The sequence below is a fragment of the Microcaecilia unicolor genome, chromosome 7 (genome assembly GCF_901765095.1).
Source record: "Microcaecilia unicolor chromosome 7, aMicUni1.1, whole genome shotgun sequence".
NCBI lineage: Eukaryota > Metazoa > Chordata > Amphibia > Gymnophiona > Siphonopidae > Microcaecilia > Microcaecilia unicolor.
This window is the reverse complement of record NC_044037.1, coordinates 165,299,746-165,323,033: the sequence shown is the minus strand read 5'-3', so window position 1 is coordinate 165,323,033 and position 23,288 is coordinate 165,299,746.

Here is a 23,288-nt window from a genome sequence, read left to right as displayed (position 1 = left end):
ACAACCCCAATTAGTGTACTCAGATCTGATATATACATATTTGTTTTCAATTTGTGTGCACACAATAATGTTACCGGTGTCTCAAATATTCGCTAGCATCGCTGCTCTCTTGCGTTGGGTACCTTGATCTTCTCCATATCCACGTCTCCTCGGTTGGTGAGGTCAGCTCACTGGCTCAAGAACTCCAGGATACCTATTTCTCTGACTCAAAGAACTCAAAAAATGAAAACCCTGACTCCCTGTGCTCAGTGGGTGTTTGCCCTAACCTCAATCAGTATTTTCTTTGGCAAGGGACCTTGTGGGCTAACAAAATTCAAACAAAAAGATAAGCAAGGAAAATTCCTATCTAGCCCTCCCAAAACATGACCCCTTTTCTTTTATTTTGTTATACACCCTCTACTCAAACCAGATGAACTGCTAAACTAAACCTCCTAAAGGCAGGCCCTTAACTGCTGGCACTCACAGGGCTTGAGGCTTCAGCTGGGCAGCTCCTTCCCCAGGGCAGACTCACTTAGGTGCGGACACTCGAACCAGCAAGCTTCTGTGCTGGATCCTCCAGAAGCAGACACTCACGCTGGATCTTCCTGAGGCAGAGACTCACTCTAAAAACAGTTCCTTTGGAGTCTGGGCACTCAGTGCAGAGGAAGTCTCTCTCTCTCTCTATGTGGCAGGGAAATATTTTCGGATCAGGCCCTCCCAGTCTGAATGATCCACCAATCAGTTGCCAGCTAGCTGCACACTACTCAGCCATAGTACTCCAATCGCATTAGCTCAGCCATATGTAGGAAGCAGAGAAGTACTCCCGAGCTAAGCCCTGCAGCTCCAGTGTTATTTTTTAGTTGTTTTTTTTTTAATTTATCAGTGCTTTTTCCCTCCAGGCCCGGCCAGGCACCCACCCAACATCTTTCACTGCTGTCGCTGCCTTTTCCTGCGGCTCTGGCTACAGCTGTCCAAGAGGCAGCGTTCAGCGTTGCCTACCTGCTGTGAAATAATTCTTCTTCTCCCCAGGCTCTGCTGCATCGGTTTTTCGCCCATCGCGCAACACTGCCATTCTCACAGGCAGCTCTGCTCCCCCCTGCCACATCCATCCAGCCCTCTCTATGCACTTCCTGTTTATGTAGGGCCAGATGGACGCGGCAGGGGGGAGCGGAGCTGCCTGTGAGAATGGCGACATTGCGCAACGTTCAAAAACCTGATGCAGCGGAGCCTGGAGAGAAGAAGAATTATTTCACAGCAGGTAGGTAACGCTGAATGCTGCCTCCTGGACGGCCGTACCCGGAGCCATGGGAAAAGGCAGTGACAGCAGCAAAGGATGTTGGGTGGGAGGGCCTGGAGAGAAAGTGGCTGAGAGCTGCTGGACATGATGGGATGGAGAGGAGGAAGGGGCTGGATATCTGCTAGACAAGGGAGGAAGAGGAAGAAGGGACTGGAGGGAAGGGACAGAGCTGCTGGACAAGGGAGGAAGAGGAGGAGGGGACTGGATGGAAGAGAGAGAGCTGCTGGACATGGGAGGGAGAGGAGGAAGGGGCTGGAGATCTGCTGGACAAGGGAGGAAGAGGAAGAAGGGACTGGAGGGAAAGGAAAGAGCTGCTGGACATGGGAGGAAGAGAGGACTGGATGGAAGGGAGAGAGCTGCAGGATGTGGGAGGAGGAAGAGGGGGCTGGAGAGAAAGAGCTGCTAGATGTGGGAGGAAGAGGAGGAGGGGATCTGGATGGAAGGGAGAGAGCTGCTGGACGTGGGAGAAAGAGGGGAAGGAGAACTGGAGGGAAGGGAGAGAACTGCTGGTACAGCACAAAGAGGGAGGGAAGGGAAACAGAGATACCAGAAGAAGGAGATGAAGGAAAAGGGAACAAATACTAAACCTACAGTGTGAGAGAGGAAGGAAAGGAGGGCGGGTAGGCAGGGAATCAAGCAACCAAACCAGATGCTGGAAAGGGGAGGGAGTGAGAGGGAGAGAAGCTGGATGGGTAGGATCAGAGAGGGTAGAGATAAAATGGCACTGGGGACAAAGAGAGGGGAGAAGCTGGACAGAGAAATATAGGGACACAGAGTAAGGGAGATACTAAACATGGAGGAAGATAGAGGTACAGAGATGGAAGAAGATGGATAGTGGACATGGAGAGAGAGTAGAAATATCAAATGGACTTGAGACCTTGGTGAGTGAGTTAAGAGAAGACAGAAGGATGTAGAAACCAGAGCCTGGGACCAACATGACTTGGAAAAATAAAATGAGCAGACAACAAAAGATAGAAAAAAGAATTTGGCTACCCTTTTAGCCCTGTGTTTTTGCTACTAATAAAGCTGCCTCAGTTCATCTCCACTTGTGGTCCGATCCAGTTCTTGGGAGCACTCTTAGTTCTGAGGGGACTCGGTCTACCCAGAGGTGGTTGGGTGATTCTCATGCGGCCACCTCTGGGCCAAGGGCTCACAAACATCACACTCTGTCCCAATACTGAACCACTGGATACCAGATGATCACTCACTATGACATTAGAAACACTCTCCTCATTTATAAGCACTAGGTTCAGTATTTCTCCCTCCAACATGAGTTCCATTACCAATTACCAAAATAGTTCTCCCTCTCTAGGTGACACTGCAGCATAGATGTTCCAGTCAACGTCTGGCAAATTGATGTCACCTAGCAATGGCTCGTCATCCTTTCATAGCAACATTGAGAAATCTCCATTTATTTCTTCTGCCTGTGAGGGAGGTTTGTATGTTACACCCATATAAATAGATGTTCCATTCTCTCTTTCCAAATTCACCCACAGTGCTTCCTCCTTACCTCGTAAGTACTGCAATTGTGATACTTTAATATTATTTTTAACATAAAGCACCGCTTCTCTTCCCTTTCTTCCTACCCTGTTTTTCCTGAATAGATTATAAACAGATCTAACTATTTCCCAGTCATACTTATTTGTCAACCACATCTCTACGAACACCTCTAAATCCAAGTCAGCTGTTTCCATTACAGTCTCCAGATCCAGAACATTATCAAATGCCCCATTCAGAAGGTTATCCAGTCTGCTTTGGAAGACAGTAAATCACCCATGTAAGTTAATGGCTTGCACCCACAGAGTCAGGTGACTGAGAATCCACTTCAGCATTTTGTGAATGAACTTCTGAAAAGGTACAGGTTATTAGCTTCACTCGGTCTTTTTCACAGAGGATATAGGCACGCCGTTCAACAGGACCAGAAAGAAGAGCAAGGGCTAAAGTTAGGAACTGAACACCAGCTCTTCTGGGTGAAAAGCATTAATGTCAAGCCAGGGGCGTAGCCAGACACCCAATTTTGGGTGGGCCTGGGCCCAAGATGGGTGGGCAGAACTCCGCCCTGTCCCACAAGTGATTTGGTCTCTCCCTCTCTCGCCTGAATGCCATATGGTCTCTCAAACATTCCCCTCCCCCCATACCTTTTAAATAGCAGATTTTCACTGGTAGCAAGCAGCAAATAATACACACTGCTCATGCTGGCTCCACAGCCTTCCCTCTGATGCAACTTCCTGTTTCCGCATAGGCAGGAATATATCAGAGGGAAGGCTGGTATGCAGGAAGGACAGGAAGTTTCAGCTAGTGGGGCTTGGGAATCCCTGCCAGACACTTCATAGGTGTGCTGCTACTGGGTGGGCCTGAGACCAAAGTAGGTGGGCCTGGGCCCACCCAGGCCCACCCTTGGCTACGCCACTGGTCAAGCCTGTATTTTTTACAAAGCTTGTAACACCTAAGACTTACCACAGAAGTCTGTTACTAGATGGTTCTAAGTCATAAGGGTCAGATCTGGAGACAGATCTGAAAATAGTACCTAAGTATAGGTGTTTGGTTAATCTTTATTTCAATTTTGTTTTCTGTGGTACTACTGTTAAGGTTGTATGTATATATAACTTTATTTGATGATGGTATTAATATGTGTGTATATTTTATTGTTTATGAATTAATCTGTAATGGTTTTTTGTATTCTCTTTCCTTCACCCTTTAGTAAGACAGAGACCCTATGGGGTAATTTCCAGTCTTAAACCTTCCTCTAACAGGAGTAGACATTCTTTGCCCATGACATTGAAGAAGATGAGAATGATTTACAGCAACATCTCTAGACCAGTGGTTCTCCACCCAGTCCTGGGAACACATCCAGTTAGGTTTTCAGGATATTCACAATTAATATGCATGAGATGGATCTTCATGGAATAGAGGTGTAGCATTCAAATATATCCCATGTATATTCATTGCTTTCTCACTGTAATCACTGTAATTTTTTATTCCAAACTTTTATTCATATCTAATGTTTAACAATGTATTCATTATCACTATTGTATCAACCTAGATAGAAAACAGATAGAAACACGCTGCTTCATTTTTCGAGTCATCGTCCCATCCCATTAAAGAAGGGAATCCCAGTAGGACAATTTCTCCGCATAAGACGCATATGTTCAGACAAAAATAAATATGTAAGTCAGGCCCAAAAGTTAAAACAATGATTTCAACAACGCGGCTATTCTAACAAAATCATCCAGAGAGCATATAAAAGAGCATTTAATTTTCATCGCCCCTGGTTGTTATGTAAAAAAGAGAGAGTAAGAGACTCTAGGATCACCTGTGTATTGCCCTATGTTCCAAATTCGGAAACAGTTCGCCAAATTATTACTAAAAACTGGTCTATATTGAATATCCATGCAGGGTTAGAAAGTCAACCACAGTTTGCTTATAGAAGGGGGCAAAACCTAGGGGAGAAACTTGTTAAAAATAAGGAACAACAGCAAACAGAGCCCCCAGGACATTACCGTTGTAGTGGGTGCAGATACTGTTCCCACGCCATAGAAACGCAATGGGTACAGATTCCCAACCGACACAAACCTCATCGGTTTTATTTAAAAACTAGAACCGATTGCAACTCGAGTGCAGTAATTTACGCCATCCAGTGTCCCTGCAATTTAATATACATAGGCCAGACAGTTAAGAAGATAAAACATCGATTGGCTCAGCATTTCAGCAACATAAAACTGAAAAAAATTGAAACTCCACTCGTGTACCATTGGATAAATGCAAGTCATTCCATGCAAGATTTAAAATTTGTGGTTTTGGCAGAATTTGCCAATAATCAGAAAGGCAATACGCTACGCAAAATGATGGGATTAGAACAAAGATTGATATGTGAGTGGCGTACTGTGACCCCACGGTGGTTAAACAAAGAGGTAGAATGGGCGTGTCTATTGCCATGACGTATATCTGCCAGTGAATAAAATTGGATTGCAGGAAGTGAATAGGCAAGGCGCGGGAGAACGCCATAGCGCCATTTTGCTCCTGTTCCTGAAGCGAGTTCCCTCCGGGGCAGGCCTGTAGGATAAAGAATTCACAAACAAAGTGTGTAAGTAAGAGAGATTTATAAAATTTCAGAAGATTGTTACAAAGGAGAGAGGAGACATTTTAAAAGCCTTGCTTGATTATTATGTTATAGTCATAACCCCTGACGACGCAAAATCACAAAACACAATTGTGTAGGGTGGGACAGCGGATACAACCCATACCTCCAAAGGGAGGTTACTTTGAGATTAAGCAGGTGCCTCGAGAGGTTCAAGTTCTTGGGAAAAGAGATCGCAAGCATTAACAACAGAACAGAAAGTTGAAAGTAGAAGGAATTGTGTTTAATGACAAGCTCTGGACATGGCGTTACAATGAAAAGACAAGAGGGCAAGGATACACATAGGGAATTGCCTCTTTAAAGAACACAGCAGCACACGTGGGACATTATTAAGAAGGAACTTTATTGATTCAAATAGCATTTCATGGAATTGAATGTAAAGAAGATTTCCACAGTGTGTTATAACGTTATTAGAGAAACTGTACGGTCAATACACACAGCTTGTGTTAAGAGTGAGTGTGGGTATGTATGAAAGTAAGGATGAGGATATGTTTTTAAAATAGGTGGAGGTTGATACAATAGTGATAATGAATACATTGTTAAACATTAAATATGAATAAAAGTTTGGAATAAAAAATTACAGTGAGAAAGTAATTATATGGTGTAATCAGAGTGAAATCTAGAAAGCTCAGAGAAGTATTTAATGTATATTCATTGAGAATATCCTGAAAAACTGCCTGCCTGGCATGTGCCTGAGAACTTCAATGAGAACTCTTGCCCTAGAAGAAGTATTAGGGGTCAAGGGCAACAAAGGTATGGAAGAGGCAAATTAAAGTGACACTTTTGCCCATGCCCACCCTCAAGGCATGGTTGTCCTACCTTTAAATTTGCTATTTATAAAAAACCACTACAAAAAAGACCCAAAATGCTAATGCAGTAAAGAAATTCCCAGCCAGTTTCAACCACCCAATAAGACTACCACTAAAATTATTCAAACTAGTTTTATATATGTCTAGATTCTATACAGGAAAAGACAGAACTCTGATATAAACTCAGCATCTCTGGTTCTGTAATACACTATTTGTGGCAGTTCTAGCATAATGCTCCCTTCTTTGGCAGTGTTGGCTCTTGCACTGCAATCCTCCTTGTCTCTGCCCCCCCCCCTCCCCTCCCCATCATTATCCCAGAATTCCTCCTTTCTTTACTACTCTTTTAGCTCTTCCCCTCACCCCTGACCACCATCCACCTCTCTCTTTCCTCCTCACCTTCTGTCCAGTCCAGCATCATTACCGTGCACATAACTTTTCCCCCACCGATCCACCCTCTCTTAAGTTATTTGTATATACCTTTTCTTAGTGAGCTGTTTCTATTCACTGCTGTCACTACTATGGATAGAGATTTTGGGGGTAAATTCTCAAAAGGTTACCAAACTTTAGGCACTGGAATGATGCATATTTAACTGCCCTTATAGAATTCTAGCATAAGTCCACAGTTTCATGCCTAACCCTAGGCGCGAACACCGATTTACTTCTACTCATTTTATACCACTCAGGACTTTGTAGACCTCAATGATACCTCCCCTCATCCATCTCTTTTCCAAGCTGAAGAGCTGTCACCTTTTTAGCCTTTCCTCATAAGAGAGGAGTTCCATCCTCTTTATCATTCTGGTCGTTCTTCTTTGAACCTTTTCTAATTTCGCTATATCTTTTTTGAGATATGATGACCAGAACTGAACGCAATATTCAAGGTGTGGTCGCACCATGGAATGATACAGAGGCATTATAGTATTTTCATTCTAATTCACCATCCCTTTCTTAATAATTCCTAGCATCCTGTTTGCTTTTTTGGCTGCCACCGCATACCCGCTCTATGCCTAATTTAGGTGTTGGGATTTACACCAAGTAAAATGTGGCCTAAATGGACGCAACCAAATTTGGTCATGTGGCAAGCCACTCAGCATATTCTATATACCGTACAGAAATTTAAAAGTATTCTATAAAATTTAGGTGTACTTTAGAGAATACGCCTAGGCATAATTTTTTCCATGTGGATTTTTCAGGTGCTATATATAGACTCTCCCCCATAACCCCTAATATTCTGTATTTATTTATTTATTAGGATTTATTTACCGCCTTTTTGAAGGAATTCACTCAAGGTGGTATACAGTAAGAATAGATCAAACATGAGCAATAAGCAATTACAGCAGTAAAAATATTCAAATAATACAAAGTATGGCATGGTATACTGCTTGCAATGTCAACACAATATGTAATAGAACATTTTAATTGATAGTGAAGGGTAAAGCAAAGATGTAACATACAGATAGGTAAGAGAGTAAGAAGAGTTAGAAAGTAAGGTGACTGGTTTAAAGAAAGTTGCACATGAGGTCATAGAGATGGTTAAATATTATTTCAGCTAGGGTAGGAGTATCAGATATGCCCGAAATTTCTCAGTTGCTGCCCATTTCAGGGCAAGAAATTCCAATTTAAATGTGCTGTAATTGTTATCATTCCTTTCTGACTTTCTTAATCCTCTGCTGGCATAAGCAATCACTCTCTCAACCCCATCTTGCACCTGGCTTAGAATCGCTCCCAAGCCACGATAACTTGCATCAGTTGTCAGCACAAATGGGATGTTGAATTTGGGAAACACTAAAATTGGAGATAACTGTGCATGTAACTCATAGTCATGCCCCCTAGAAATTGTACACGCAGTTTCTAAAATTGCGACTAAGGGCAGTTGTGCACAGTTGCTCGTTGGTGCCAGTTAACACCAATTTAAGCCAGTTGTAGGTAGATTAGAAAATTTTAAATAAGTCAAATAAATAAATAAGGGGCTGTTAACCCCAATTAACAGTCAATTATTAAGTTGCACGTGCGACTGACCTTAGTCTACAAATTGCATGTGCAACGTTGTCCACTAAGCATAAAGTTTAGTGCCCAATTTTATCGAATTAGGGGGTATGTCTTTCTTTCTGCTTTTTCCTATCTCTCTTATTAGTTTCCATCAGTCCCCTTCACTGTTTTTTCTTCTTTTGTCACCGCTTCCTAGTTTTTTTCATACCTTTCATCTGTCTTGCCTACCTTCCACTCCATTTTTGTCTCTCCTGCTCTTCCACTATCCAGGACCAGCTTTGGGGGTAAGAAAGGAGGTAAGGGAGTTGGAACAAGGTCAGCATAGTAGTCATGCTCCTAAACTAGGGTAACAAAGGGGGGAAACCATTCTTAACAGAGTAGACACTTGCCATCCCTTGCACCATGTACCAATGAGAGTGGCACTTCCACTCTGCATCATCATTGTTCTGCCCCCAGCAGCCTTATACTGTATTTATAGTGTAGCCCTAAAATGTGTTTAATGCCTTTAATGTTATTCTTACTTCTAAGGATTTTTATTGCTGCAATCACTTTTTGCAATGATATATAAACAATGCATTGTACTTAATGTAGTCTCACATGTACTGCAGTCACTGCTGCTTGTTTGTATAAAGTTTGTTACTTGTGGTCTATTCTCCTGCAAAGGTCCTTTCTCAGCTGAGCTTGATTCCTTTGTCTACCTGCTGTCATTTCCTGATTATTTCTACTATCTTTGTCCTGATGGGTCAGCAAGGGTATGACCTGTCTCTCCAATTGAGGACTACCCTCTTTCCACCTCTGCTACCTGGTCTCAAGTTCTGACCTTATTGGAACTTCTTTCTCACCTCCCTGGGCTTGTGGGTGTTCTTCTTGACCTCTTTGTCCCCACGACCTCAGACATTCTGCATCTTGTCTCAGATGCACATGTTCCCCTGCTCCACTGCAGTGAACTTGTCATTTTACCTCATTCACTATTTCTGTCACAATATTGCATGAATCAGCTTCCCGTCTCTGAACCACTTTCATCTACCTGACAACTCCCTCACCTCTGCCATAAAGCTTCCTTTTCTTCAAATTTCCACCTTCACCCACCGACACAGCATTTTGAACTTCAAAGTCTCTTTCCTTGGGGAAGTAACTTCTGAGAATCCAAGAACTGTGAGTAAATTAGCTACATTTATTCAATAGAAGTACATTTCAGAAAAAGATAAGGGACTTCTGGTACTTCCTGATATGCTGAGATACTCTCTGGTTATTTTAGCACATGTCTGCTTTAAGAGGGTATTACGCTTTAAGAGACCAGAACAATCATGTCTGAGGGCTTCAGATGCTACCCTGTTTGAGTTTGGACTGAGCTCAGCAAGTATATCTCTATCATATCCTCCATTTTACGTATTTCCTCAATTCTAAGACGCACTTTTTTGCTGATTTTAATGTCCGTGGAAAGTAGGTGCAATTTATATTCAATGGCGTTTTAGAATTGAGGTCCAAAATTTGAAATCACGCAGCCTTATTCCTTATTCTCTCCAGATAATCACCAGTAATGAAAATACATTTATTTGTGCTTTTCCTTCTGCATATGTTTGTTTACGGTATTTATTTGCCATATTTTTCACTTTTGCAAAATAAGGGTGCGTCTTAGAATCGAGGGCATCTTAGAATTGAGGAAATACAATGTTATCTAAGCTGAAGAGCTCTAACCTGTTTACCTTTTTCCTGTTCTATTTCCATCAGGTACCCAACATTATAATGGACCTTTTCCTGTGTGATCTGCTCCTTTCATACCGCTGAGCTGATCCAAAGGCCAGAAGGGGCAGTAGAAGAGACTTAGAGACTCCTACCTGGTTATTTCACACTGACCAGGTGACCTCAGATTTTCAGCGGCACATAACCAAATTGTGACATAGAAAATCCAGAGAGATAGCTGCAGCACTATCTGGGTCAGAGTTGGGACAGAGCTGGGAATTTCCTGAGCATCAGCAGTACCCGGATAACTGTCTGGTTGATTTAGAGCAGCAAAAAGGCTGTCCTTAGCTTAAACAGGAAGCTGTCTAGATACCACCGTTGAATATTGGTGATACCAGCATAACTCCTGCAGGCCACCAAGCACCGGATATTCGGACACAATTAAGCTGATTGCATCCAGCGTCTAAAATTTAAAAACTGCTTGCCATAGGCTGAATATTACCCCCTAAAACTTAGATTGTGAGCCCTCTAGGGACAGAGAAAGTACCTGTATATAATGTGTACAGCGCTGCGTACGTCTAGTAGCGCTATAGAAATGATTAGTAGTAGTATGGAACAGCTCCCCCTATGAAGAAAAGTTAAACAGATTAGGGCTCTTCAGCTTGGAAAAGAGATTACTGAAACAGTGGCATAGCCATAGGTGGGCAGGGAGCCACTAAATTTGGGCTCAGGGCCACACAGCAGTGGCTTACAGTTGTTGTGGCTGTCAGGGATCCCAAGCCTGGCCAGCTGAAGACCACCTCCTCCTGAGGTTAGAACTCTTATCAAGCTCAGCAGTCAGCAGCAATGTCCCTGGACCATTGCCAGCATACCACACATGCTCAGTTTTTGTGCATGGGTGAAAACTGAACATGTGCAGGGTGACAGCGGTGGCTCAAGGACATTGCTGCCAGATGTCAGGCTTGGTAGGAGTTTTTTTTTTTTAATATGTCTTTATTTGCACCAGGTAAAGAAAACTATATAATGCATAGAAATAATGTCCAGAAATTCTAGCACAAATGGAACATAATTAAGTAAAAATGGTAGCTGCACATAAGCATGTTAGTAGTCAGTACAGGGATAACAAGAAAACAAAAGAATAAGTTTCCCCAGAGCAGATTACACACCCGCCATCAACTGGGTAGGTTGCACATCCAGTTCCATCAGGGAGATATCCTCTTGACGCAGCGAAGCGAAACAAGGGGGATCCTGATTCCTTGACGAGGATTATTGGATGTGCTTACAGCAACAAGGACTTTAGTTTGAAGATCACCTCCCTGAAACCTGAAGGCTGTTTGCTGATGTTGGAATACAGGAAGAGTGTGTGAAGTCAATTTCTGTTCAGATAAGTGTCTTGTGTTTTTGCTATGCACAGTTTGAAGCTCTATTTTTGTCAAGTTGTTTTGTGAAGAGCAGTGGCGTAGCCAGAAGTCAATTTTTGGGTGGGCCAACAGGTTGGATGGGTGGGCACTAGACAGTGGTTTGCTGGTAAATGTTTAACAACAGGCTCTCTCCCTGGTCCACCTCTGCGCCCCCCCCCCCCCCCGGTCCACCTCCCCTCAAAATTGCAGAGCTGGCTATAGCCGGGGAGAGAGCCTGGGGGTGGAGGCAGTGCATTACTCTCTCCAGGAAATAAAATTAACTGATCCCAGGTGCCAATCTAATTCATGTTTAATGTGGGATAAAATGCCATAAATAAGTAAATAAATATAAACTTTTAATGTTGAGCACCTGATTCTCAAAGTGGACATATTCCAAACACTATAATGAAAATAAAATGATTTTTTTCTACCTTTGTTGTCTGGTGACTTTGTTTTTCTGATCATGCTGGCCCAGTATCCGATTCTGCTGCTATCTGTCCTCTTAACTCCATTTCCAGGGCTTCCTTTCCATTTATTTCTTTACTTTCCGCCTTTCTTCTTCATTTCTTGCTCTATATCCTAAGTAAAAGCTGGGTCCTCCGCAGACTTGACTGTCCAGTGGATCCAGCTTCTGCCTATTTTCTCCATCCATGTGCAGTTTTTCTCCTCTCTTCTTTTCCCCTCATATCATCTTCTTCCTCTCTCTTCCCTCCTCTCCATCCATGTCAGCATTTCTTCTCTCTCCCTTCCACTCCATCCATGTGCATCTCCTTTCTCTGTCTTCCTTGCCCTCCATCCATGTCCAGAATTTCTTCTTTCTCCCCTCCATCCATGTGCATCTCCTTCCTTCACGTCCATCCCATCTCCTCCACCCACCCATGTCCAGCAACCCTCCTCTCTCCCCTGCCCTCCCCTCCATGTCCAGCAATTTCTCCTCTCTCCCTGGGCCCTGTCCTCCCATCCATGTCCATCGATGCTCCTCTCTCCCCTTTGACCATCTCCCTCTCATTCCCTTTCCAGCACTCCTAGTCCCCCCTCTGTCTCTCCCTTACCCAGTCTCCTAAATTTCTCCCCCCATCTTTCACCCACTTCATTAGTCCCCCATTCCCCATACTCTGTACTCACCACCCCTCCCAATCCCATCCTTCCCTCTGCTCACCAACAATAAAGAACGACAATGTGGACGCAGGCAGCAGCTCACAGGTTTGCTTCCTGTGATTTGAGTGAAGGCGACGGCTGCGCGGGGGAGTAGAAAAAGGTTTTCTAAATGGCTTCCAGTTCCTTCAATCCTTCTCTAGTCGCAGCGGCGAACTGGTGCGGGCGGCGCCAGTAAAAGCATAAAGCAGCCAGGCTCTTCGACTCCGTCCGTCCTTCACTTCGCTTCCCTGCCCTCTCAGTGCGTCCCGCCCACCCGAAAGGAAATGACATCAGAGGAAGGCGGGACGCGCTGAGAAGGCAGGGAAGCGAAGGATGGACGGAGTTGAAGAGCCTGGCTGCTTTATGCTTTTACTGGCGCCGCCCGCGCCAGTGTTGCCAGGTGGGCGGTTTTCCGCGACCCGCCGCGGGAAATTTTTGCCCGCGGCGGGTTGCGTTTTTTTGGGCGGCTTTTTGGGTTTCTGTGCGGTTTTTTGGGCGGCTTTTTGCCTTTTTCGGCCGCGGGGGGGCGGGGTTAGTGACGTTTTTTGGGCGGGGTTAGTGACGTTTTGGGCGGGGCCGATGACGTGGGAGGCGGGGCCGATGACGTAGGAGGCGGGGCCGATGACGGGGAGGCGGGGCCGGTGACGGCGGGGGCGGGGCCGGTGACGGCGGGGGCGGGGGTGGGGGTGTCAGGGGCGGGGTTTGTGTTTGGGCGGGTTTTGGGCTGGTTTTTGGGCTGGATTGGGCTAGAAAAAAATTTTCCACCTGGCAACCCTGGCCCGCGCCAGTTCGCCGCTGCGAGTCTGGAGTGATCAGATGAGCCAGAGCGGGTAGTGTTTCTGCTGCAATGTGTGTGCGCTTGGGTTTGCGGGCGGCCGGGCGGGCCTGAGCTGAAATTGGGTGGGCCTGGGCCCACCCAGGCCCACCCGTAGCTACGCCCCTGAAGAGAAACTGTTAATTGAGAGAACTTTGATAGTTGAATCATCAAGTACTTTATGGTTATACTCAGGTTTTTTTTTTTTTTTTGAAACAATCTTTTCTCTTTTCTGGGTTTTTGTTGGGAGTTTTTCATTGCTCTTTTTTACTGAACAGAAGTATTTTGTTGGAAACCAGTGATAGGATGTTAATTGGAGTTGGATAGCGTTGAGGTTTCATTTTATTAACATTTGCTATTGTCTTTGTTTCACCTTTAACTTTCTGGCAAAGGTAGTTATTGTTTTTGTGCAATTTTAGAAACCAATACAAATATAAAGAGCTAATGGAACTAGTAAATCAACAACCACAAATAATAAACTTCATACACTTTGAAGCACTCATTCTTTAGACCACTTCTACCATATTCCAACAGGACTTATTTAATCCACCGGAGCATTTCTTTTTGTGCTCTCGGGTTTTAGCGGGTAAAATTACCTCATTGGCTTTAAAAAACCCCTCCCTTAAGTTCAAGTCAATCAAACTTTACAGTCAGTGCCACAGTTAATACAATACAGTACGAATAAATCTTCAGTCACTTTCTAGTACACATTCAAGGTAATCAATCCTTTAAATCCATTATCTGAACACCTTGTAATAATAGAACATAGTAACATAGTAGATGATGGCAGAAAAAGACCTGCACGGTCCATCTAGTCTGCCCAACAATTTAAACTCATATGTGCTACTTTATGTGTATACCTGACCTTGATTTGTTTCTGCCATTTTCAGGACACAGACCGTAGAAGTCTGCCCAGAACAAGGCCCACCTCCCAACCACCAGCCCCGCCTCCCCCCACCGGCTCTGCCACCCAATCTCGGCTAAGCTTCTGAAGATCCATTCCTTATCTGAAGAAAGTCTTCTTGCTGGTGAAGTGGTCCCACCAACGGTGGCCAGTTTCAGAAAGGAGCTGCATCAGGGTTTACAGGACCATCAACTGAAAGCGTCATGGTGGCCAGGTGTAAGGAATTTATTATTTGTGGCAATTTTAGAAAACCCCTAGCACATTTGATAGGAGTTTTGGCCACTGGGGGAAGAGGTCTTCAGCTGGTGGGGCTTGGGGATCCACACCAGCTAAGGTATTTATATTTGATTTGGGGATCATGGGGGGAAGGCAGACAGTGGAGAAGGGTGGAGGTAGAGAGAACATATTGTGCCCACCCATTTTGGGCTTAGACCCATCTAAAACTGGCAGCCTGGCTACACTCCTGGTTGAAAGGGGTTACATTAATGATTTATAATATCCTAAGTAGGGTGAGACAGGTAAATAGGGTACAGCTGTTTATGGAAAAGCCCATAAACCATTTTTGTCCAAGTAGACTTGAGGAAAACCACCACATCTCTGGGAACTAGGAAAAAAGGAATAGATCTACTCTTTGAGATCCTGAGGGGCTGTTGGAGTGGCCATTCTATGTTCTTCCAAACAAAACAAAACTCTAGATTATCCTGCTTGTATGGATTTGTGTTTCAGATGCCCCTCTTTCTCTATACACACAGAAAACAATCCACAATAAACAGGACTTCAAGTCCATAATGCAATGGGACACAAGCAGCACTAACTCAACTGGGCCCATAGCCATTTTATAGCCTTACCTAGGGATGGTGATTGGAGAGAGGGGGATGAAATGGCCTTGGTTTTCATCTCCAGAATTGAAAGATGTGAGGAAGGAGGAAAGTTACTAAAAATGCATGGTTATTTTTTAACTTTTCCGATGAGAGAGCTAAGAGTTTCCAGGGAGGCTCCAGTATATAACAAAAACACTCAAAAAGAAAACAGGCAGTGACATACAATTCCTTGCCAAGGCCACCCTCAGCTGCAAGCTTAATGACCTAGGCTGGAATGTTTCTTTCCCCCAGCAGGGCACAAGCTACAGATATCACTAACTCTGACAAATAACACAGCACTGAGCAGAACTGGCAGAAACCTATTCCTGCTCATTTAAGTGAGTCTGCTGTCCACTCAGGGATTAACTAGAAAAAAAAAGAGCTGTCTTCAGAAAAATGCATTCTTTGTAAACCTAAAAGACATTTTAAAAAGCGCTGAAGCCATTTTCCAGTAGTAAATCTTATACTACTGCAGCAATTTAGTCTTCAGGAGATGGGGATATGGAGTTGAAATTTCTGAGCATTTCATTTATATCAAGGAGAGCCAACACAACTTATTTTTTCCCTCTATGCTGTTGTCACATAAATTATTGCTCCCTGATGCATTGCCCAGCACCTCAGGATATGTATGCAGCCAATTCGATCTCTCAACTGATTGAACATTTTAATACCTCTCCTCCTGCCTCTGCTTTATATCTCATGCCGCAAAAGAGTAACAGGCACCACCGAAGAACTTGGAAGGGTCTGTGCGTATTTAACACATTTCAGATCAGGGTCAAGGCTGGATTGGGCTTCAACGGCAACTTAACATAAGACTTCACTTTCAATAAAGAGGGTTGTCAATACCTGTCAATAAATTTGCACAATCTCGCCAAAAAATAGCCTCTAGCCGAGACTATGGGGTGACCTGGTGAATGCTGCATATTCTTATGTATCTTTGGCAATAAATAAAAAAAATAGGAATCTATTTCTCTTCTCCTTGAAGTTTTTTTTTCTTATGTTTGACTTGCAATGTGGCATAGTGGAGTTTTTTTCTGACCGATGATGACTTGGTGGTTTGAGTTGCTATTTTAAGGGCACCTCTTGATTGGCTGAGGTCTTTTTTCTCCACTCTGGCCGGTGCTACGGTAATGGGAGAAGTGAATCTGCAGGAAGGCATTTTGGAAACATTTAGGGGGTCTTTTACTAAAGTTTAGCTCCAGTTATCTGCAGCAGGGCCCATAGGAATAAAATGGGCCCTGCTGCAGATAACTCGAGCTAAGCTTTAGTAAAAGACCCCCTTAACTGGTTAGTGCTGAATATTGACTTAACCGGTTAAGTTTCAGCAGCCAAAAATGAAACCGGATATTAAATACCACTCACCGGAAACGGCCCCGGCATTGAATATCTGGGGTCAGCATCAACTGCAGCACTTATAGGGGCTGTCTCCCGCCAGCTGAATATCAGCCCCAGCATATTTTGCTTGCAACCCAAAGCAAAAGTTGAATGACCAAACCAAAGGTAGTGGTTTCTCATAAAAATGACCTGTGAACTGAAACATTGACTTTTCTCCCCTCACTGGGCACGAAAATCTTTTGTGGCCTACCTCAGCCTCTTAGTTCTGTTGTTTTCCTAGTTGTGGTTATTCAGAGACAAGACAAAGATGATGCTCTTGAGGCTCATTTTCAAGTGCTTTGAAAATACATCTCCATTTATATTAGAGCTCATGACACAGGATTCTGGTGCCTGCCTGCCTACTTTAGTGTAATTGCTGCGCTGACAAGACCGCTTCTCACAGGTCTCCCACTTAGCCATCTCTCTCCTCTTCAATCTGTTCAAAATTCTGCTGCACGACTAATATTCCGCCAGTGTCACTATGCTCATATTAGCCCTCTCCTCAAGTCACTTCACTGGCTTCCTATCCGTTTCTGCATACAGTTCAAACTCCTCTTATTGACCTATAAGTGCATTCACTCTGCAGCTCCTCAGTACCTCTCCACTCTCATCTCTCCCTACACTCTTCCCCGGGAACTCCGTTCACTGGGTAAATCCTTCTTATCTGCACCCTTCTCCTCCACCGCTAACTCCAGACTCCGTTCCTTTTATCTTGCTGCACCATATGCCTGGAATAGACTTCCTGAGCAGGTACGTCAAGCTCCATCTCTGGCCGTCGTCAAATCTAAGCTAAAAGCCCACCTTTTTGATATTGCTTTTAACTCCTAACCCTTATTCACTTGTTTGGAACCCTTATTTTATCATCCTCACTTTAATATTCACTTATCTCTTGTTTGTCCTGTTTGTCTGTCCTAATTAGATTGTAAGCTCTGTCGAGCAGGGACTGTCTCTTCATGTTCAAGTGTACAGCGCTGCGTACGTCTAGTAGCGTTTTAGAAATGATAAGTAGTAGTAGTAATTTATTACTTTATGTCACCGGCAATGTTTCAGTTAAAATCTCATTTCAAAATTTCTGCCTTGCACAGTAGTAACTAACCAGATTTAATCAATATTTTTCAAGTGTTTATTTCCTCCTTGAGTTCATTTTATCTGATTGTGGCTGACTCAGCTGTGCGGTGCAACAGTGACCCAAGATCCCAGAGCATTCCTCACAGGCACCCATGTTCTGAGTGATAGGATTTTACAAAGAACATCCTATAAATTACTGATTCTGGCTGTACACAGCTTAAACTAAAGTTTCCACAGCTGAGTATGACCCTAGCCAGAGAAACTATTGAGGAGTATAACAAGATCACAAACTCTTCAGATAGGGACCACTGAAACACAAGCATCATTAACCCTCTAGAGGCAGGAGTTGGAGATAGATAATAAAGAACTAGAATGAAAAGTGGAGACTGAAGACCTGCAGACAGGGCCGCCGAAAGACTGAGCCGGGCCCGGGCCAGAATAGTCATCGCCGCTGCCGCCCCCCCCCCCCCAAAATCATAATCGTCACCGCTGCGGCCGCCCCCCTTCTGAAGTACCTTGGCTGGCCCCGCCAGCTGCAGGCAGCACGGCTCCTTCCTCTGCCCAGCATTGCCTGCCCCTGCAGCTGCTTTCCACAGGTCGCACATGCTCAGTCTCAAAACTGAGCATGTGCGGCCTGAGGGCCCAGCAGCTGCTAGGCAGGCAATGCAAGGGGGGCCCAGTGCCGGAGTTTTCTCTCTCCTGCTCGGGATGTGATCACCCGGGTCCCATCAGTAGTAGGAGAGAAAGAGAGAGAGAACCCTGTGCCAGGCCCCCCCCCCCCCCCCCCCTGGAAGATTGGAGGGTGGCCAATGTAACGCCAATTTTTAAAAAAGGTTCCAGAGGTGATCTGGGAAATTACAGACCAGTGAACCTGACGTCAGTGCTGGGCAAAATCGTAGAGACTATTATAAAGAAGAAAATTATGGAGCATATTCAAAAGCATGGATTAATGAAAGAAAGCCAACATGGATTTTTCTGAAGGGAAATTGTGCCTCATCAATCAATTACTTTGAAGGGGTGAACAAACATGTGGATAAAGGAGAGCCAGTCGATATTATGTATCTGAATTTTCAAAAGGCATTTGACAAAGTAACTAATGAAAGACTCCAGAGGAAACTGGAGAGTTGTGGGATAGGAGGTAGTGTTCTATTGTGGATTAAAAACTAGTCAAAAGATAAAAAACAGAGAGTAGGGTTAAATGGCCAGTATTCTCAATGGAGAAGGGTAGATAGTGGGGTTCCCCAGGGGTCTGTGCAGGGACTGTTGCTTTTTAACATATTTACAAATGTTCTAGAGATGGGAGTAACTAGTGAGGTAATTAAATTTGCTGATGACACAAAGTTATTCAAAGTTGTTAAATCACAAAAGGATTGTGAAAAACTACAAGAGGTACTTATGAGACTGGGAAGCTGGGCATCTAAATGGCAAATGATGTTTAATGTGAGCAAGTGCAAAGTGATGCATGTGGGAAAGAGGAACCCAAACTGTAGCTACGTAATGTAAGGTTCCACATTAGGAGTCACCAACCAGAAAAGAGATCTAGGCGTCATCCTTGATGATACGTTGAAACCTTCTGCTCAGTGTGTGGTGGCAGCTAAGAAAGCATTAATAGAATGTTAGGTATTATTAGGAAAGGAATGGAAAACAAAAGTAAGGACTTTATAATGTTTTTGTATTGGTCCATGGTGCGACTGCACCTCAAATACTGTGTTCAATTCTGGTCACCGCATCTCAAAAAAGATGTAGTGGAATTAGAAAAGGTACAGAGAAGGACAACGAAATTGGTAAAGGGGATGGGATGACTTTGCTATGAGGAAAGGCTAAAGTGGCTAGGGCTCTTCAGCTTGGAGCTGAAGGAAGCTATGATAGAGGTCTATAAAATAATGATGGAGTGGAACGGGTAGACGTGAATTGCTTGTTTACTCTTTCCAAAAATACTAGGGCTAGGAGGCACGTAATGACGCTAGAACGTAGTAAATTTAAAACAATTTGGAGAAAATATTTCTTCACTCAGCGTGTAATTAAACTCTGGAGATCATTGAAAAAGAATGTAGTAAAAGCAGTTAGCTTAGGGGGGATTAAAAAAGGTTTGAATAGCTTCCTAAAAGAAAATTCCATAAGCCATTATTAAAATGGACGGGGAAAATTCACTGTTTATTATTAGGATAAGCAGCATAAAATGTATTGTACTTTTTTGGAAACTTGCCAGGTACTTGTAACCTAGATTGGTTACTATTGGAAACAGGATGCTGGGCTTGATGGACCTTCGGTCTGTCAAAGTATGGCAATACTTATGTACTTAAAACAAATCAGAGAAAATATTTCTTCACTCAACATATAATTAACTCAGGAATTTTTTGACAGATAATGTGGTAAAAGCAGTTAGCTTAGCAGAGTTTAAATAAGATTTGGATAATTCCTAAAAGAAAAGTCCATAAGCCATTATTAAGATGGACTTGGGAAAATCCACTGCTTATTTCTAGGATATGCAGCATAAAATCTGTTTTACTGTTCTGGGATCTTGCCAGGTACTGGTGACCTGGATTAACCACAGTTGAAAATAGGATACTAGACTTGATGGACCTTCAGTCTGTCTCAGTATGGCAATGTTTATGTTGTTATGTTCTAATTATGAACACATATATTTAGGATAGGGGTGAGCAACCTTTATACACAGAGAGCCACATGGATATCAGTACTATTCCTAGTATTGGCCACTCTGTTACGTGTTATCAGAACTGGAAATGCACAGTGCTCTCTAGACCCTCTGTGATAGATAAAGAAGTAAATATTTAATTAAAAATGATGGAAACAAACTGCTAGAGTGTTAAACTCACCAAAACTCTGGTGAATGATGTTTTCTGTGTATACTTCCCATGGTCTCATGGGCGGCATAAAATTCAGTGGCAGGCCGCATGTTGTCATCCCTCATTTAGGAGATTTTTTATAGTAGGAGAAACATTTCATGCAGTTTCAGTAGTGAGAGCCAGTGAGTTTCATGTAACAGCACTCTCATCTAAGCTGCATGGAAAGGGTCTCTCACACTATAGCAAAAGATCTCATGCAGCACAAAACTAACTTATAATTAAAACTACCTGACCATTAATGCTGCCTACTGCATGCACCAACTAAGCATAAAGTATGTCAATAGGGATTATAGTATTCATAACTTATGGTTCTATGGACTGCTCACTGGGGAGCAATTACTAGTTCTAATGGTAATGTGTCTTTTAAGTAAGACAACGGAATGAGACTCGGCTTCCATAGATTAGTTGGGATGGTGGTGAAAACAATCAATATGACTCAAATGCAAAATCACAACAAACAGAGACAGCTACAATTAATATTTAACAAAAATTGGTTTTACAGTCAGTAGACATGCAATGTCTGCAAGTTTTGTATTCCTTACTGTCAGCTAATGATTTGGAAGGATAAAAACCACCAGGACTGGTCAAAGGGTGTACGACCTTTTAGCCATGCTTCTCCCCCCCCCCCCCTATTTTGGGTGGCTCAGGGCCCTCTATCATCCCCCCCCCCCCAGTAGTCCAGTATCTCCATTTCCCTCCCTTACCTTCTCCCCCAGGTATCCAGTAATACTCCACTCTCTACCCCCCTAGTCAGCATCCCCTCTCCCTTTCCACACCCTTCTCCGTGTCCAGCATCTTCCCCCTCTTGCCTGCCTCCACTGCTGCTGCCTTTCCTCTACCCGGATCCAAGCCAAAGTTGCAATCAGACTCAGTGCCGGTGCTTGGCCTTACACAGGATTGCCCTCAAACGCTTGATGTGTGCTGCCCCCCTCCAACACCAGTGTTCTTGTTGAGGGGAGGGCAGGATACAGCAGTGCTTGAGCATAGAACTGTAATGGCCCAGCGCTGAATCTGATTGCAACTTCAGCCTGGGTGAGGAAGGAAGTAGGGCAGAGGAGATGATGGACATAGGATGAGGGGAAAAGGAAATGCTGCTCTACCGCGCCCCTCCCCCCACACTGCTGTGTCCACCTAGTGGCAGAGCCAGTCTTGGAATACACCGAGGGGCCATTTTACTAAGCCACATAAGCACATACATGCATCCTACGTGCGTCAGTTTTGAACTACCACCCAGCTACAGTGTGGCCCTGACGGTAATTTCATTTTCTATGCATGCCCACTACGCGCCCAGGAAAATTTCTGGCATGTGGCAGTAACTGGGTGGTAGTCAGCATTGTACGTGTACTGACGATTACCGTCCGGTTAATGCGTGAGACTTTACTGCTAGATCAACAGGTGGCGGCAAAGTCTCAGGCCCAAAATGGACATGCGCCAGTTTTTATTTTGCTGCATGTCCATTTTTGGCTAAAAAAAAAGGCCTTTTTCGCAGGTGCATTGAAAAATGGACCTGTACACATCCAATACATGTGTCTACACCAACGCAGGCCACTTTTCGGTGCACCTTAGTAAAAGGACCCCTGAGTCCTTAACCTGCATAGTAGATAGTTCAGGAGTGAAATGTTTTCACCTCATCAAGAATAAGGCTGTCTTTGCTGTTGGTGGGAAAGAAATCAACAGATCATATTTTCCCCCTTTTTAATTGCTGACCACTGGTGGCCACTGGATTTGTATATTCAATGTAAGTCTTGATAGGCTGCAGCTGCATGTGCACCTAGAAGCGTTAAATCCTCTCAACGATTATTATGTTCTGGAGGGACTTAAGATTGCAGGGCATGATTTGATGGACTTTGTGGTTCAGGGCTCATGTTGCACCAAGAGAAACAGCAGCTTTCCTTTCGGAAAGAATACAACCTAGGCTTTATAGTCACAGAGAATGGACTACAAGTGTTGTGAAGAGGGGAGAAATGTAGGGAATTTTATTTTGCTGTGAAATAGTATTTGAAATTGTAATGGACCTTATTCTTTGTGGTGCGCTGTGAAATTGAGAACTGGAAAAACATAAATAAGTAACTGGAGACTATGTAGATTATTGATTGAAGGACCAATTTAAAAGAGGTTGCAGAGCGCTTTTGAGACCTCACTGGCCTCATCTGAAAAATTTATAAATTCACTGTCTTATTTTAAAAGCACTTTTTTTGTTCATATATTTTTATTGAATTCATAATGCTTTTATACAATTGAGACTTACCGTTAGTTAAACATAACATGCGCTCATTTTGTAAAATATAATCAGGTCAATATTCAGCAAACCACCAAGCGGCAGCTTATATGTATAAAGAAGAGCAGTCAAAAAAAGAGCTTGGATTTTCATATCAGAAAATTTACTCCTTTACCTCCTGATTCTATAAAGGTTTTCAAAAATTGCACATGCAAATTTAGATGCGTTCCTGATTTGCATGTGTCATTTAACTGAGTAACAAGCCAATTAGTGCTAATAATTAGCTTTCTATCAAGCAATTATTGGCACTAATTAGATTTAATTGGGACCAACGTGCGTAAAGTTAGGTGTGGAATCTGCTCCTAAAATTTACACATAGTCCAAAAAAGGGGGCACATAAACAGGAGGATTGTGGGTGTTTCAGGGTGTAACAGGAGTGTGGCTTTGAGTTACATTTATAATTACAGAATAATGGTGCTCCATGTGTAAATTTAGGCATGGAAATTTACACCACATTTTCACTGGTGCAAATGGCCACGCCTAAATTAACACATGGCTCTCCTCAAGCATATATTCTATAAACTGTGCCCAATTTAAGGCATGGCTTATAGAATACTGTTTACGCGGGTATATGTCAGCACTGATTTTTTTAGGGAGCAATTCTTTAAAGCAGTATTTCCCAAGTCTGGTCCTGGAGTACTCCTTGCCAGTCAGGTTTTCAGGATATCCACAATGAATATTCATGAAAGAGATC